Raw genomic sequence first — 14,174 nt, 5'->3', positions numbered from 1 at the left:
GAAAAAGTAATAAAACAATTCATTCATCTACTATTTAACGGGCATTGGACTGCATTTTAATTTCGACTCATCCACGTATAAATTCCGTTTTTACCTCCCAATCATCCCTAGATGCCAAGCGAACGCGTTCATGCCGGAATGCACAATATCGCACCATCGCATACCGAAACTATTTACATTACCAAAACTACGGCTTGTTCGTAATGGCGCTAGTACAACGGCAACCTCCATCCGACCCATGTTTATACTAATAATTCGGGCGTGTTTCCCGTTGCTTTCTCGCCACCAAATTGTAAACACTGACCCCGAACCGAAGGTGCATTCTCCGGTGCATTTGACCAGCAAATGCAACGATTTGCCAATCGGCTACAGCTGATCCGTACACCCGTTAAGCACGTACTTGCTTTTTCGTTTCGATCTTGGCTCGATGGCTGCACACAGAGATGCGTACAATCCGGGAGCGACTAGGCGCATTCCGTTGCATCTGCCATGCCATTTTCACGAGGTCAGCGAATAAGCGGAGATTGAAGTGCATTTTTTTTCAAATTGTTTTACAAACCTTGAGACAGTTTGGTCATTGTTTTCAGGAGCATTTGATCATAAAGAATTAATCATTAGAATTGATCAAATTTACAATATCCATCCCCAACAAAGCCATTTTGCTGGAAGAAAATCCAACCCCTCCCCGAAAGCATTTCATTAGCTTAGCTTCATTTGGAATCATTTTCCCTGCGACGCAATACGCCTTTTCTGCCATCGGAATCGATGTCCACTACCGTTCCCTCCTTCATTTCCTTGCAAACCGGCCAATCTTTCAAACTTTGGCAAGCTGCCACATCCGTTTCCGATGTTCCGAACCCGGCGTTCATCATCCTTCTTCCTCCCCACCCTATTGATCCAGAAACCATGTACATACGACACAACTACAGTAACACACGCCCTCCCCGCAGAGCTTGTGTGCCCTTTGTTTTCTGTTGGTCGGATCGGTCGTAACGCAGTAGCTTATCCCTCTTTCTCGGGCATCTTTCCTTCGAGCAACGATGGGCATGGATGGGAAAGTTTTCTGGCACCGTTTCGCCCTCCATCTTCGACTGGACAGGGGGCGACTGATTCGACGGAATTGCGAAACGGTCACACAGGCGCATGGGCTAACCGTTGCCAAACGCAGCGTCTTCTTCCCCCCGCACACCACTTTTCCCAGGGCACCTCAATCGACACCTATGAAGCGTGTGTGTATGTGCGCGTGTGGTGGTATTTATTATCCCATTTTCCAAAACAACAACAAAACAACCCCCCCAACCCACCACCATTCGGAAAATATCGAAATAACAATCAAACAGTGCGCCCAACAGCACCACTACCACTGCGTGTGATGCTGACAAATGTTAGGCAAGAAGGCTCCACGGACACATTTCATCCAAAAAGGGCCTCAAACACGCACGAACACGTACGGAGCGTGTGCTGGTATGTGTCGTTCACTCACATCCACCAATCCAGCAGCAGCTTCGCTGGTATTGGTGTGGAAAATTTTCAAGCTCAAGTTCAATCGATTTTTCGTGCCGTGGCGCGTTGCACGACCTTCAAATTTCCATCCATCCCAATTGCTGTGTGCGTATCCTTGTTGGGGGGGAGTAAGGCACCACTATCGCACCAACACTAACGCTTGCCCAGCTCGCAACTCAAACGCCAACAAAGTTTCCCTGCAAAGGTGGTACCCGGCGGCAGGCAAGTGGTGGAAAAATCGATGAAACAATGTCAAGTGAAGGGGGCGCTCGGTGCCAAACGGCATCGTGCATATACCATACCGTACCAGGACAGGGTAATGTTTTATTCAGGAAAAGCTTTCTGCAACGTGCGTGAGAGCGTTTCGTTGAGCGTTGTTTTGGCCGGAAAACTGGTTTCCCAAATATCGTGCCAGTGTTACAGCCACGATTACAGAGCTTGGTAAAACGTATCCAGCTCCAGCTCGAGCTAGAAGGTAACAACAGGATGTCCGGTCCTAATGTGGCTGCAGCCACGAAGATTGTTCCTGTTCGTAACGATGCACACTCTTATGGGATGCAACGAAAGGCAGTGAGTGGGAGCAAAATATAGGGCTGGGTGTGTGTGTGTGTGTGTTTGAACGATAAAATAGTTCATAGTGTGCGGTCTCCCGGTAGCCAAGGTCACGCTGGCAAACGAAAATATGGATTGTTCCGGAACGTTCTTCACTAATGTTTTTGATCATAAAGTGTTAGACAAAGCTATTTAATATTTATTGCTAATACCATGCTGTTTAAATTTATTTATTTATTTGCCTTTATTACTTATATGCTAATGCTAATTTTGTATGCAGTAACTAAGGCTTCTCCAAAACCCAAAAGCAAACCCCTAGATTGTGTGTGGTGCATTACGAGCTGCCGTTTTTAAACCCTATCTTAGCTACAAATCGATCCTGCCCTACCCCATCAGGTTGCACTATTATTTGCTGCATCGTCGTCGGCCTTACGTAACCATGTAACACCTCTCCCCCGTTCAACCCGTCTCACTCAGTTTGTGGCTATAATAAATAGCGCAAGCAACGATACATCTGATCCGAAATCGGAACAAAACACGAGGAAGAAAATGAGTACGTTACAATGCCCTAGAAAAAAAAACTGATCAACTGCGATGATGACAATCGATCCCGCAAAGAGCTGACAAAACAAGACGGGCAGGTGGGGGGTGGGGGCCCATCTAGCGCTTCTTTACTGGTTCAACTCCAGGCGGGTGCATTCGAAAACAGTCATTATTCACGCGTCATTCGACCCATTGATGGGGTGCGGTGAGGTTGCTTTTAATTCATCATACACAAACAACACAAGTACACCCTCACTCATAATCACAATTGATAGCGATGTGATGTACAAAATATGACATATCAAGCTTGTATAAACAAAACACAAACCCTGATGAGCAAATGTGTCATTCACTGTGGCTGATACACTGCTGGGCTTTGCGTTTGAACTGTGCCACATCATACGACTTGCAATGCTTTATCCGACATGCAAATGTACTCATCCGCTACCCTTAGCCACTGCCCTTAGCTCAAACCATCCTCAACCCCCTCATCACCCTCCCCCCCCCCCTTCAGGCCCAGACAAACACTAAACAGAATCGCAACTGAAATGCTTCGATCAGCAGCATCATGCCGAGGCTTCGAGGCTGCTGCATCTCGCGATTACAAGCTTGTGACACTTAATCACAACCCCCCGCGCTCACACCCGCACTAGTCCTTTCAAACATACACAACCCCCCCCCCCTCCCCCATCCTTCGCCCTCCCACCTCCCTGCAATGTGTTTTTGCACTGGGAATTAAAGAACCTTGCGATGCGGTGCAATAAAGATGGCCGACGGGATGGAGCGGGAGCGGAAAAAATAATTACATTTAGCAAAGTCCGGAGGACAGGGCGGTGGAGGGGGGGGAGGGCAAATTTCACACCCCTTCCTTCCCACGCTCAACTCACCGCTCGTTGCTCTGCACTCCACTCCCAGCCCACGGGATGTGTCACCTGTTCTGGCGCGCACGTGCCCGCATATGCACGCGCACATGCGCCCATTGCAAGCCGGTGCGCCAGCGCACTGCCTGCAATCCTCCCGAATGCAACTGCCAGCGTCATCTTCCCCCCCCCCCATCCTCCCCCGCCTTTCCATTGCCGCACACACCATCCGCATTCAAGGTTATCATTGACCGTGCACATTTTATTGTGATTTTGTGAGCCCTTCCCGACAGCTGGCCACAGTTTGCTACCACACGAAAAAAAAAACCTCCTCAGAACCATTCGCCTATTGTTACACTGGTGCATTCAGCTTGGTGTATAAGTTTCCTTCCTTTCTCGGTTTTCCGAACTGTATTTTCTTACATCTACATGGACAATAATAATAACAAAACAATTGGGAATGTTGCTCGTGCATGCCGAGTTAGGCAGCTACGCCCAGGCAAGTTCGTTACAGGACCAAACGCCAAAAACAAAGGCTTGAAATGCACGCAAGCACCTTGAACAGATCGATGCGGTGCCTTGGTGCATGGTGAACTCTGTTACACCGTTTTAGCCAGGGGTACCGGGGGAAAGGTTGTTCGCCCCAAGGGGAGGGTGTTAGCTAAAAATAAGCAAATCCAGATGGACGGCATCGGCAGCCGTCGGTTTTTCGGTAGGCGAACGATTGGTGCACATTTTGATGGTTTCATTTGTTTCATTTCCTTTGTGGCACATCGCTCTCCTCTTTGCTCTTTGCTTGGCAGTCCCAACTGTGTTGTAATGTAATTTTGACCTCGTTTCTGGTTGAGCATGTGCAGCATGTGGGTTGAGTATAAAGGGAAATAATTTTTACCAATTTTTTACCCAAATTTGCAATCGAAAGCCTTTCATCTACACTCGTTACATAAGCGAGCAATGGGAAGAGGGTGTGAGCATGTGCTTTTTTTATTTATTGATTGTTTATACCTTACCCCGCCCTTTGTATTCGTAGGTAGCGCCTGTACCTTCGGCCAGTTTGAGAGGTATGTACCATCTCGGGCACGTTTTCAGGAAGTGAAGTTGAAGTGATTGTTTTTTTTCACTCTCTCTCTAGTGCTAATCAATAGCATTGCATCTAGATTAGATTAAAATCACCCGCCGCTACCACGAATCATGCCATTATCATGCCAAGAAAACGACCACAACCAAACTCGAAGCAAATGTAAGAAGATTACTGCTGGCTGGCTTGTGGTTTCTCGTATCAGTTGCAGCGCTGTGCTATACAAGATTAGATAATGTTAATTACTGTTACATAACGGAGCTCTTTGGAGTTTTATTCCTCTTCTTCTTTTTAGTGATGGTGGCTAACACGGCCGGAAGCAAAATGATTTCTTTTTGAAGCGAACTCTTACAAAAATACCTAACAGTTTGGAGGTACAGAATGTTTAACAGATGTTTGGAAATATAACTGTCTAACGTCACTGTGTTCATCCCATTGGCAGTAATTGCATCAGTATATGGTGCTACCACTCTCCTCTCCAATTTTGCTCCAATTTCAACTCCTCGATGGTGGGACAGTTCTGCCCCAGCCACGGTTGGCACAAATCAACCGTAACGGAGCGTTACAGTGCCACACGCTCGCCAACGTTCTAACGGCCGTACCATCATCGTGTTCTCCTGTTCTCTCTCGGCAATAGATTGAGTGTGCAATAATAACTACAAGAACAGAACATATAAAACCAAAATCGCCCTCCGCAACAGCGCCAACGATAACAAACCCCGTAGAGGAAGAAAAAAACAACACTAATGCCACACACACACACATACACAGTGCCGAAACAACTCGCTCGCTCAAAGACAGTGTGTGCCCCAAAGTGCACCACCATCGAGCGAAACCAGAATTGAACCAGGGACCGAACGGGCGGGAGAGCGTTATACAGTGTGCGAGCAGCAGCAGCAGCAGCAGCAGCAGCAGCAAGTGTGGAAGTGGGTCGCTAATAAATATGACAGAGGGAAAATTCAAGTTCACTGTCAAGGTCGTGCGCGGTACGCAGGCGCGCCCAGCCGCGCTCGGGAACATCGCATTGCAGGAGCGCGCGAAACGGGCGAAACGTAGCGGTGGGACGAACCCCACCCCAAACGGGGGAGACATAACGGGTGGAGCGCGGGGTGTACGCGGGGAATTCGGGCATGTAGGGAAGGAAAGGAGGATGGAATATATGGATGAAACGCACACCACCACCACCACCGGTACAAGGGGCACACACATTGACGAACAACAATCACGTCGAACGGAGAGTACCACAGGCGGGTGCCAAAAAAGAAATAAGAAACTTAAATGCAAAAAACAAAAAAAAAGACCCCTGGTATCTTGGAGCGGAAATCGCTGGCAATCGCTGGCAGCGGGCCGCGGTCGCAAACCGCAGGTTGCGTCAAACACAATGAGAGACGGAAAGAGAACGGGCAAAGAGCGAAAGAGCGAAAGAGAGCGAGAAGGAGAGCGATACAATATAACAACCATCGAGCCGCAGCAACGCGTGTGCCCGTCCTGTGGGAATGGGAAGACATCTTGGAATCGATCTACTCGATCATGACGCACCCCGTTTATATCGTGCCTGTGTGTGTGTGTGTCTAGCGGCTTGTGCAATTCTCTGGCACGATCACACATGCGAACGGACCCCGGCACACTTCCAATTATGGGCAAAATTCTAGGAACGCTCTATAGACGTGCGAATAACGCCCGAATCCACCATTTGCTGCCGTTCACATTGATTGCCGCCCAAGATGGCACACCTACGCCTCCCCTTCGCTCCACCCCTTCCAGCTTATCGCCAATAGAAGGGAGAGTTAGAAACTAATTAGGGCAGATATATATTTATATTATTGTAGCGTTGGGAGATAAAAAGATATAAAATGTCCCTCTACCTGCCTTACCCCCTGTTAATGACTCCATCAGCACACCAACACCCGAGTAGGAACTCCGCGGGGGTCCGTTGGTGTTCGTCCACCAAACGGCGAACCGCGAATGTTTACACAACATCAGTATGATGGATGCAGTTTTATGGGCGCATTTTTCCGCATCCGTCCTCTACCCTGCTTTTGTCTGCTCCGCTGCTCGCGCTACTCCTGCCGCTTCCCCTCGTGTTCTTCCCCGATGATAGCCTCCGATGCTGGAGTTAGCATAGGTCATGGGCATGGAAATCGGAACCAGCTGTCAAACTGTGGTACGGAAATGCCACGCCGAACGCGCATTGGCGGGCGGGACGCGTTTTGCACAGTCCGCAGGCCACATCTTGAATGCAACCGAACCCCCTTCCCCAGCCGATGGGGGGATGACATCATCGCGCGTGTCGGTTCACACGTTGCGTTGTTTTATGGCTAAATATTGGCCCAAAGGAATCGGCAAGGCAGGCGCACCCGGAACGAACTGGTGCTGAGGGCTACAGGGTAGCTGTTATTAGTCGAATGCATTGAGTTCGGTATAGAATATTTCTGTAGAAGTAATTTAAATTACTCGTATAAATTATACGGGTTAGTGGAACTGAACTAAAACACTGAAAAACAGAGCATCTTTTTTGAGGGAAAAAATATATATCGCACAGAACTTAACACACACTGTAGGAGCGAAAACGTTTCTTGTGTTTCATCAATACCCTCTTTTCGGGAATGATAAAACACGCACACACACCTCTCCAAGCAGGCTGGCTCCATTTGGCATCTCATTCTATCTTTCTAACCTCTCTATCATTTACTATCCATGGCCTGGCTATCCGAAAAGGGCTCCTTCCAGCCCGCCAGCACCACAACCGCAGAAACGGAACTCAATCCGGGCTGACAATTCGTCAACCGAGAGCCAACAACAAAACAACAACAAACAACCGCGTGCGTGACGTACATGTGTGCGTGCTTGTGTGTGTGTCAGAGAGTGGGTGAGCCACCCATCCCCCCAATTCCGTATGTATTTGTGCGTACGCGCGAGTTTGTGTGTGGGCCCGTGTCGTTGCGACGCATTAGAACGCAAATTGGAAATCAATTTTTCGGGAGCCCGTGCGCGTCCTCGGTGGCAGTGCTGTGCAGCCATCTTCATTATCGTCGTGGCTGCCGAACGGTGTGGCAGCGAGCGATCGAGCGAAAGGCACAAATCGCAAACGGCAGCCACTTTTCCGGTGGAAGGAAACCACCGAAAGGGTTTGTTCCAGTAGCGGCAACGTTTGGAGCGACAAAGCGCGACCAGGAATGGTCTGGAATTTTCCACAGTTGTTAGACCGAACACACGGCCCCACCCCCGTAGCAAGCACATTGAGTGTGTGTGTGTGTGTGTGTGTGTGTGTGTGTGTGTGTGTGTGTGTGTGTGAGTGTGTTTAATTGCATTTAAAAAAAAAGACAAAACAATGCACACACTACAATCGAACGGAAAAGCGAACGCTAATTAGTGTCTGTGAGTGTACGCATGTGTGTGTGTGTGTACGTTTGTGTTGTGACGTTTGTAGCAAATTCTGAATCACATTAGACAAGAACAACAAAAAAGGGGCATTTTTCTTCATCAGCGCCAACTTCGATAAGGTTGATGAAAAGCGCAATCGATGGCAGCGCTTGTGAGGGAGAAATGCGAAAAAAAATAAACATAAAAATACACACACACACAGCATCCGCTTCTTCCCCTTCCCCTCAACCCTCTAGCATCGTAGTATGCACGGCAGTGCGCGCGTCGTGTGCCAGCAAACGTCGGTCGTCGTCGCTGACGGGAATGTCAAGAAATTGCGTTGTACGAAAAGTGTGCAAATTCCCTCGGGAACCTCGGGAACCTTGCGGAGGTAAGAGGAGGAAAGCGGGGGGAGAAGGGGTGGCGCGTTAGGCAGAGTGTGTTATATGCCGGTACACGCGGGTGGGGCTGTGTGCGATGATCACACAGAATGATGCTGTCGATGTGTTGGTGATGAAATGGGACGGTTCTTCGTGTGTGTGCTTGTGTGTCTGTATGCGCGTTCGTTATCCGTGTTGGACCCGGGCTTGGAGTAGGGATTGGATGTTGTTTGTTTTGTTCCCGCACTCAACCATCGTCAGCCGAATGGAGCAGAAGCGCCGTGGCCCTAGTAGCAGCAGCAGCAGCAGAAGGTTGTCGCTCGCCTGCCGGGTTCACCTGTGCGCGGTTGCTGTGTGGTGTTGGCTGGTGCTGCTGAGTGAACACGCCAATTAGTCGACCGACGTACGCCGGACGTGCGTGGCTACACTGGAACCAAACATTAGCTCTCAAGCGATTAACCGTGTGTGTGTGTGTGAAGTGTATTTTTACTTTTTTTCTGTGCTTTGTTAAATTAAAAAATGCTTCGTGTGTGACGTTATTTCGAGCTGTATTATCAATGAAACTCCCCTATCGCTGCCTACATGTGTGTGTGTGTGTGTTGTGCCAGTGTGCTTTAAATGGAGAAAAATGCGCTCTAAAAACAGGTGAATTTAAACAAAACAAAAATTTGGTGCAAAGAAGTGCAAAATACTCAAAATACCCATTAGAATGCTGTGAAATGTGGTGTAGCGTGGTGTGATAGTGTTATAAAACTGCACCTCTTCCCATGTAACGATGCCGTGTGAGTTTCGATGTGCAACAAAAGAAAGGAACACAATTCCATCGCTCGATTGAAATCGAAAGCCAACAGCAGTGAGGCAGTGCACATAGGTAAAGGACGGTTTCGATCGATTTCATATCACCTGATCCCGGTGCTTCACACGGTGTGCGAGAGGATGCACAAAAATGCACCACCACACCGACGACCGACTGCACTTCTCGCTGGTTCAGCTACACATTGGAAAAAGGGAAAGCTCCCAGTTGCCGTTGTTGCTGCTCGCTCTGGCGTTACTGATGGGCATAGAGCGACGAGTGTGAGCGAGAGGTAAGTGCCCCAAATAGGGTTAGCGGTTATCCTGCTCTTACATTTCTTGCTCGCGTGCTGCATTTTTTTTTTTCTTCCTTTTTTTTAATCGAACAACAAAAACCGCTCTTGACCTTTTATTGCTATTGATTAATTTTGAACCTTTTTTGGGAATGATTTAAATGTTTTCTTAAAACCTTGCAGTATTGTAACATAACCTTTTTCTCCCTGCTGGAAACGGTGAATCCCCCTTTTAGGGGAGAATTTGCATTCGTTTATGTGGATCTCTCTTTCTCTCTCTCTCTCTGTGCATATGTCCGTGTATATTGTCGCGTATGTTATGCAATGGTGCATGTGGTAGTAGCGCAACCACACATACACACACACACCCAATACATCAACCTTACCATTTGTATGTATGTGTGGGTTTACGAACGAAACACGAATTGCGCACACGGGGCACGGCCGACCGAGCTAGAACCGTTTTCCAAGTTCAAGTTCATTGTGTTTTTTCCCTCCGGTTCATTCATACGCGGCACGGATATCTTTGGGGCCGTCCGTGCCCGCCACCAGCTGGAGCTGGTTGCAGTGCAGGCGTGTGTACTGTGCTTTCCTCTCGATGGAATGGTGTTTATTTTAGCAAATATTCGTAATTCCCCAACAATTTCCGTCTGCTGGGTTTATTTTTTGCGTGCCGAACAGGGGTGAAGATGTTTTTTGCCCCCTTTTTATGGTGTTTAGATAAATTTACGTATGTGTCTTAGTGAGCGGGACGGTGTTTTGTGTTGCTGTGCGGTTTTAATTGTTTTGTAGTTTTTCGTGTTTTAATCTGAAAGTGATTTTTTTTTATTAAAAATACCAAAGAATGCTTGTGTACAGTTTTCCATGCTAAGCCCAAGTAAGTTCGATTGTGAGTTAATTTAGATGACACGTTAGTCGAGGTTGTAGTTTAGTAAATATTAAATCATCGCATCAAACTAACCTACTTGTGTAAGGTCTCACAGCAGAGGCAAACTATCGATTAAATATGGAAACGTTTCAACTACTGAACAGCTGACCAGGCGGCTCCATCACTAGTCCCACGTGGATGATGATATAAAAAAAAAAGTTATAGCATTTTGTTCCTTAAACATTTTTGTTTCAATGTTTGCATTCTTTGCAAATAAAAGTGATTTCAATATAACAAAGAAACCGCAAAAAACGTTACCTTAGTGGTATATGTTAAGTGCCCTTCTGAAGGAACAGAGCATAGTCTCACAGCAGTAGTCTAGTTTATAGTTCATACGACCTCTCTCTCTCTCTCTCTCTCTCTCTCTCTCTCTCTCTCTCTCTCTCTCTCTCTCTCTCTCTCTCTCTCCTTCTCTTTCTCTCTCTCTCTCTATTTTCCATCCCTTTTATTGCGCTCTCTCACTCACTTCCTATCGATAGATCTCGCTCACTGTAAGGGCATAGAGCGCACTATCGGCCTTCTCGTTCGCACCTGTTTTATTATCCCTATTTGGTCAGTGTACGACAGTGACGAAACAGCTGCAGCTGGAAGTGCAAGTGCATTGAGCGCTACCAAAGGAAAAGTACCACCATGTCGCCGCACTTATCCACTATCGGATGTTTCTATCCCTTAACGACAGCGTACCTAACGGCGGCATCCCAACTGCAGCGCCAATGCCATTGCGTTGATATAACAATGTTTCCAACAAGATGGCGTCCCTTCGCACTTAGCCAGCGTCATCTGACGGGGGAAAATGGTTCTGAGGTTTATTTTCTCAACCATTCGCGATACAACAACAAACACGAAAATATCGTACAGCGGTAGTTGAACGTTGTACAGTATAAAAACAGCACTTAACAAATCATTGCCATCTAGCATTGTAATAGATTGCCATGACTTACATTATCAGGTCACAACTTTACGGATGATTTACAAACTACCCATTACCGCGATAAATGTTTTCTTCTACAAGACGTGCTGTGCGATACGAGGGAATGATGACGTACGGAAGCCATGCCGCCCACAATATTTATCAGCGGTACCGCCGCGCCAAATGCGCATATTCCAGATCCGTCCGTTGGTGACACGGTTGTGTTGTGCGGTGTCGGTGTGCTGTGTCGGTATGCGTCCACATCTTGTACGTAAGCGCATGAGCTTGCAGCACACAATGAAAATAGACTTTTTTCAAAACAATAATACTCATTATTCGTTTGCCATAAAAGCCTTGAATTTCTGAGTTTTGCACAATAAAATGAATGAGGGATTGCAAAAAAAAAACACAACAAACAAAATTGAAAACACATAGCTTTTCCATCAACGCAAGATTGAGTGATGCAATTTTAAGTGTGTCCCTTGCAGTTTGCTGCAAAAATCGATCGGGAAAGACATTTTGCATCGAAAGGAAGATGCTAGAGTGTGAAAGATATACACTGAAATGTGTGACAGAGCTAGCATGAGCCGAACAGTTGTGTTGTGCGAAAGAGAAATATTAACAGCGCAAGAAACAGGTACACTCGTTTCATACCGAACGCTCTGATTTACGAAGAAATGATGCCTCTGATAAAGGTAATGCATGCTGCTGGTGATGACGCTGATGATGGCAATGACGATGATGATGATGGTGACGGTGATGGGTTCCATTTTGTTTTTGGTCTTCATCAGTATTGGTATTTGTGACACTAGTGGTGTTAGTAAGAGGTAGTAGTGGTAGTAGTAGTACTAGCTATAGTGATAGTAGCTGTAGTGGTACTAGTTGCCCCTTGCACAACAGTACATGCAACTGTCAGTGGTGTGCAATCGATCGTCCATATAACAACAACATCAACAACACAAAGGCAACCCCTCCCTTGGTGGACCATCCCATGCATACGATCTAATTATCCAAGTAAATGCCAATAATTCTGGACCGATCACTCACACACAGACAGCTGAGAAAAGCGATTTTTCATTGTGAAGAGACAACTGGAACTGCAAATGCGTTTCTTATTTTTAATTCAATTTAAGTCAGATATGAATGGTACACCAATTAGAATGCTGGTTTGTAATATTTCACAAACTCAACGTGATCTGTAATGTAGACTACAAAACATATAAATCATAAATAAGTGTTTAAACTCAAACCAATAACTCACTGTCATTTCAAAGTTTTCCTACAGATGGGTGGAAAGCACCATTGCAATACAGTGAACCCTCTCTTATTTGAGAGGCGATGGGACTGTCGAATAAGAGGGGTTTTCAAATTACAGAGGTTGAAAGTGAATGAAAGGTCCATACAAGACAAGAAAGAGACAGAACATTTAGTATGCAGCCTTAACTGTTGCTATAGGAAACTGCGAACAGAATCGCTAATTTGAGCAGACATCTTTCAATAACCGTGGCAACACCATACACAAATAAGAGGGACACAGATTTCAGAGGTTTTTTAAATTAGAGGAACAAAAATGTACTGGGAATCAAGGGACTGTGCAAAATGTTCAAATAAGAGAGGTTTTTCAAATTGGAGAGGTGTCAAATAAGAGAGGGTTCACTGTATATCGCTTTTGTCTCTTCTTTTTGTTTCGTTTATACATCTTTAGTATTTGTTCTTCTTATTTAATACCAGCTACGGAACAAAACATGTGACCACGCTGGCCATTTCCTGCAAACGTTCTTGCGTGATAACCGAATGACATTAATTCTAGTTTCCATAATTGCGCCACACCGCTCTGGCGTGAGTCTCGTTCCAAAATTGTCATTGTCGTACAGCAAAACTTTAAAATAATGATAACAATCCAAAAAAAAAACATTTACCCTCAACACAACCCACGCTTTGGGATGAACAATAGTCTTCCGTTTCAGAAAGGGGCTTAAAATTGCACGCACGGCCGCACACACATACCCTCCGATGTTAAACACGATTCGTTTCAACAAACGTGCGTCCCAGAACGACGGACTGTTCTGTGGTGTTTTCCCCATTTTTTTTTTGTACAGCCACAGTTTGCGTGTCGTACCCCCCCAAAACGCAACGTTCCCGTCTTAGCATCTTAAATTTAACCCCCTTTTGCGGAAGAAGGGGTGAAACTGGTTTGTCTCAAACACATCCATGTTGCATAACATCGCGCCGCTTTGGAGTGTGCGAATGTTGGCGATTAATTCTAGCAAGAAACCCCGAAAAGCAACGCACCATTTGTCCCAAAAAAACCGGTTTACAAACTACACCTTCTCGTGTTGCGCCATCATCAGTTATTGCATACATTGGGTTGAGTGGGGTTTTTTTGCTGATCTTTTTAGCATTCTTGCTGTTTGGATTTTCGATAATATCGTACAAACCATATTATATTTCTATGCTTAAAACCTGTTTACGAATACGAGAACCACACTGTGCCAATTTAGCAACAAATATTATTATTGTGCACAACAAGTTAATCTCGATTAGATTTATTTTTCTTTGAAACATCTTGCTTCTGTAGCGCTGCTATTCTTATAGGTCAAACCCTTCATTTGGGGCAGTATTATGTAAGACTTTTGTTTTTCATTTGGTGTTCATATTTCTTCCCTCATTTTGGCTGTTTCTTTCACACTGTTCATTATCTTCATTTCACCTTAGTAATACGTTTCTTGCAGCGAAACGAATCTTCCTACCCATTTCGTAAACCTATACTTCCTTTTGGTTTCATGTTGTCTCACTATTATTTCCATCCCATTACTCCCAGTTATTCTGTGTTGTTATCTGTTTTTTTCTTCTTCTTCATTTAAATCAACGTATCTAAACCTATGTTCCATTAAACAAATCATGTCTTCTTAACTTCTCCGTTTCACTTGCACCTTTCTGTGTGCGAATTGTTCATTCCTTTCGTTTTTATT

The 14,174-nt window shown here is 45.9% G+C and overlaps 1 protein-coding gene across 2 annotated transcripts in view; it reads left to right on the top strand.

Annotated features, from left to right (window-relative positions):
- The first annotated feature begins 8,148 nt into the window (after positions 1-8,148).
- LOC120947268 (uncharacterized) overlaps positions 8,149-14,174 on the top strand; it is a 28,355-nt gene continuing 22,329 nt past the window's right edge. The window contains exon 1 of one of the 2 annotated variants that reach the window (XM_049606800.1): positions 8,149-9,364. The gene's annotated coding sequence lies outside the window, so the exon portion shown is untranslated. The other variant, XM_049606801.1, reaches the window with a different exon arrangement.

The sequence above is a fragment of the Anopheles coluzzii genome, chromosome 2 (genome assembly GCF_943734685.1).
Source record: "Anopheles coluzzii chromosome 2, AcolN3, whole genome shotgun sequence".
In the NCBI taxonomy this organism is placed as follows: domain Eukaryota; kingdom Metazoa; phylum Arthropoda; class Insecta; order Diptera; family Culicidae; genus Anopheles; species Anopheles coluzzii.
The sequence above is the reverse complement of the archived record's forward strand: the minus strand, read 5'-3'. Positions and strand labels throughout refer to the sequence as shown.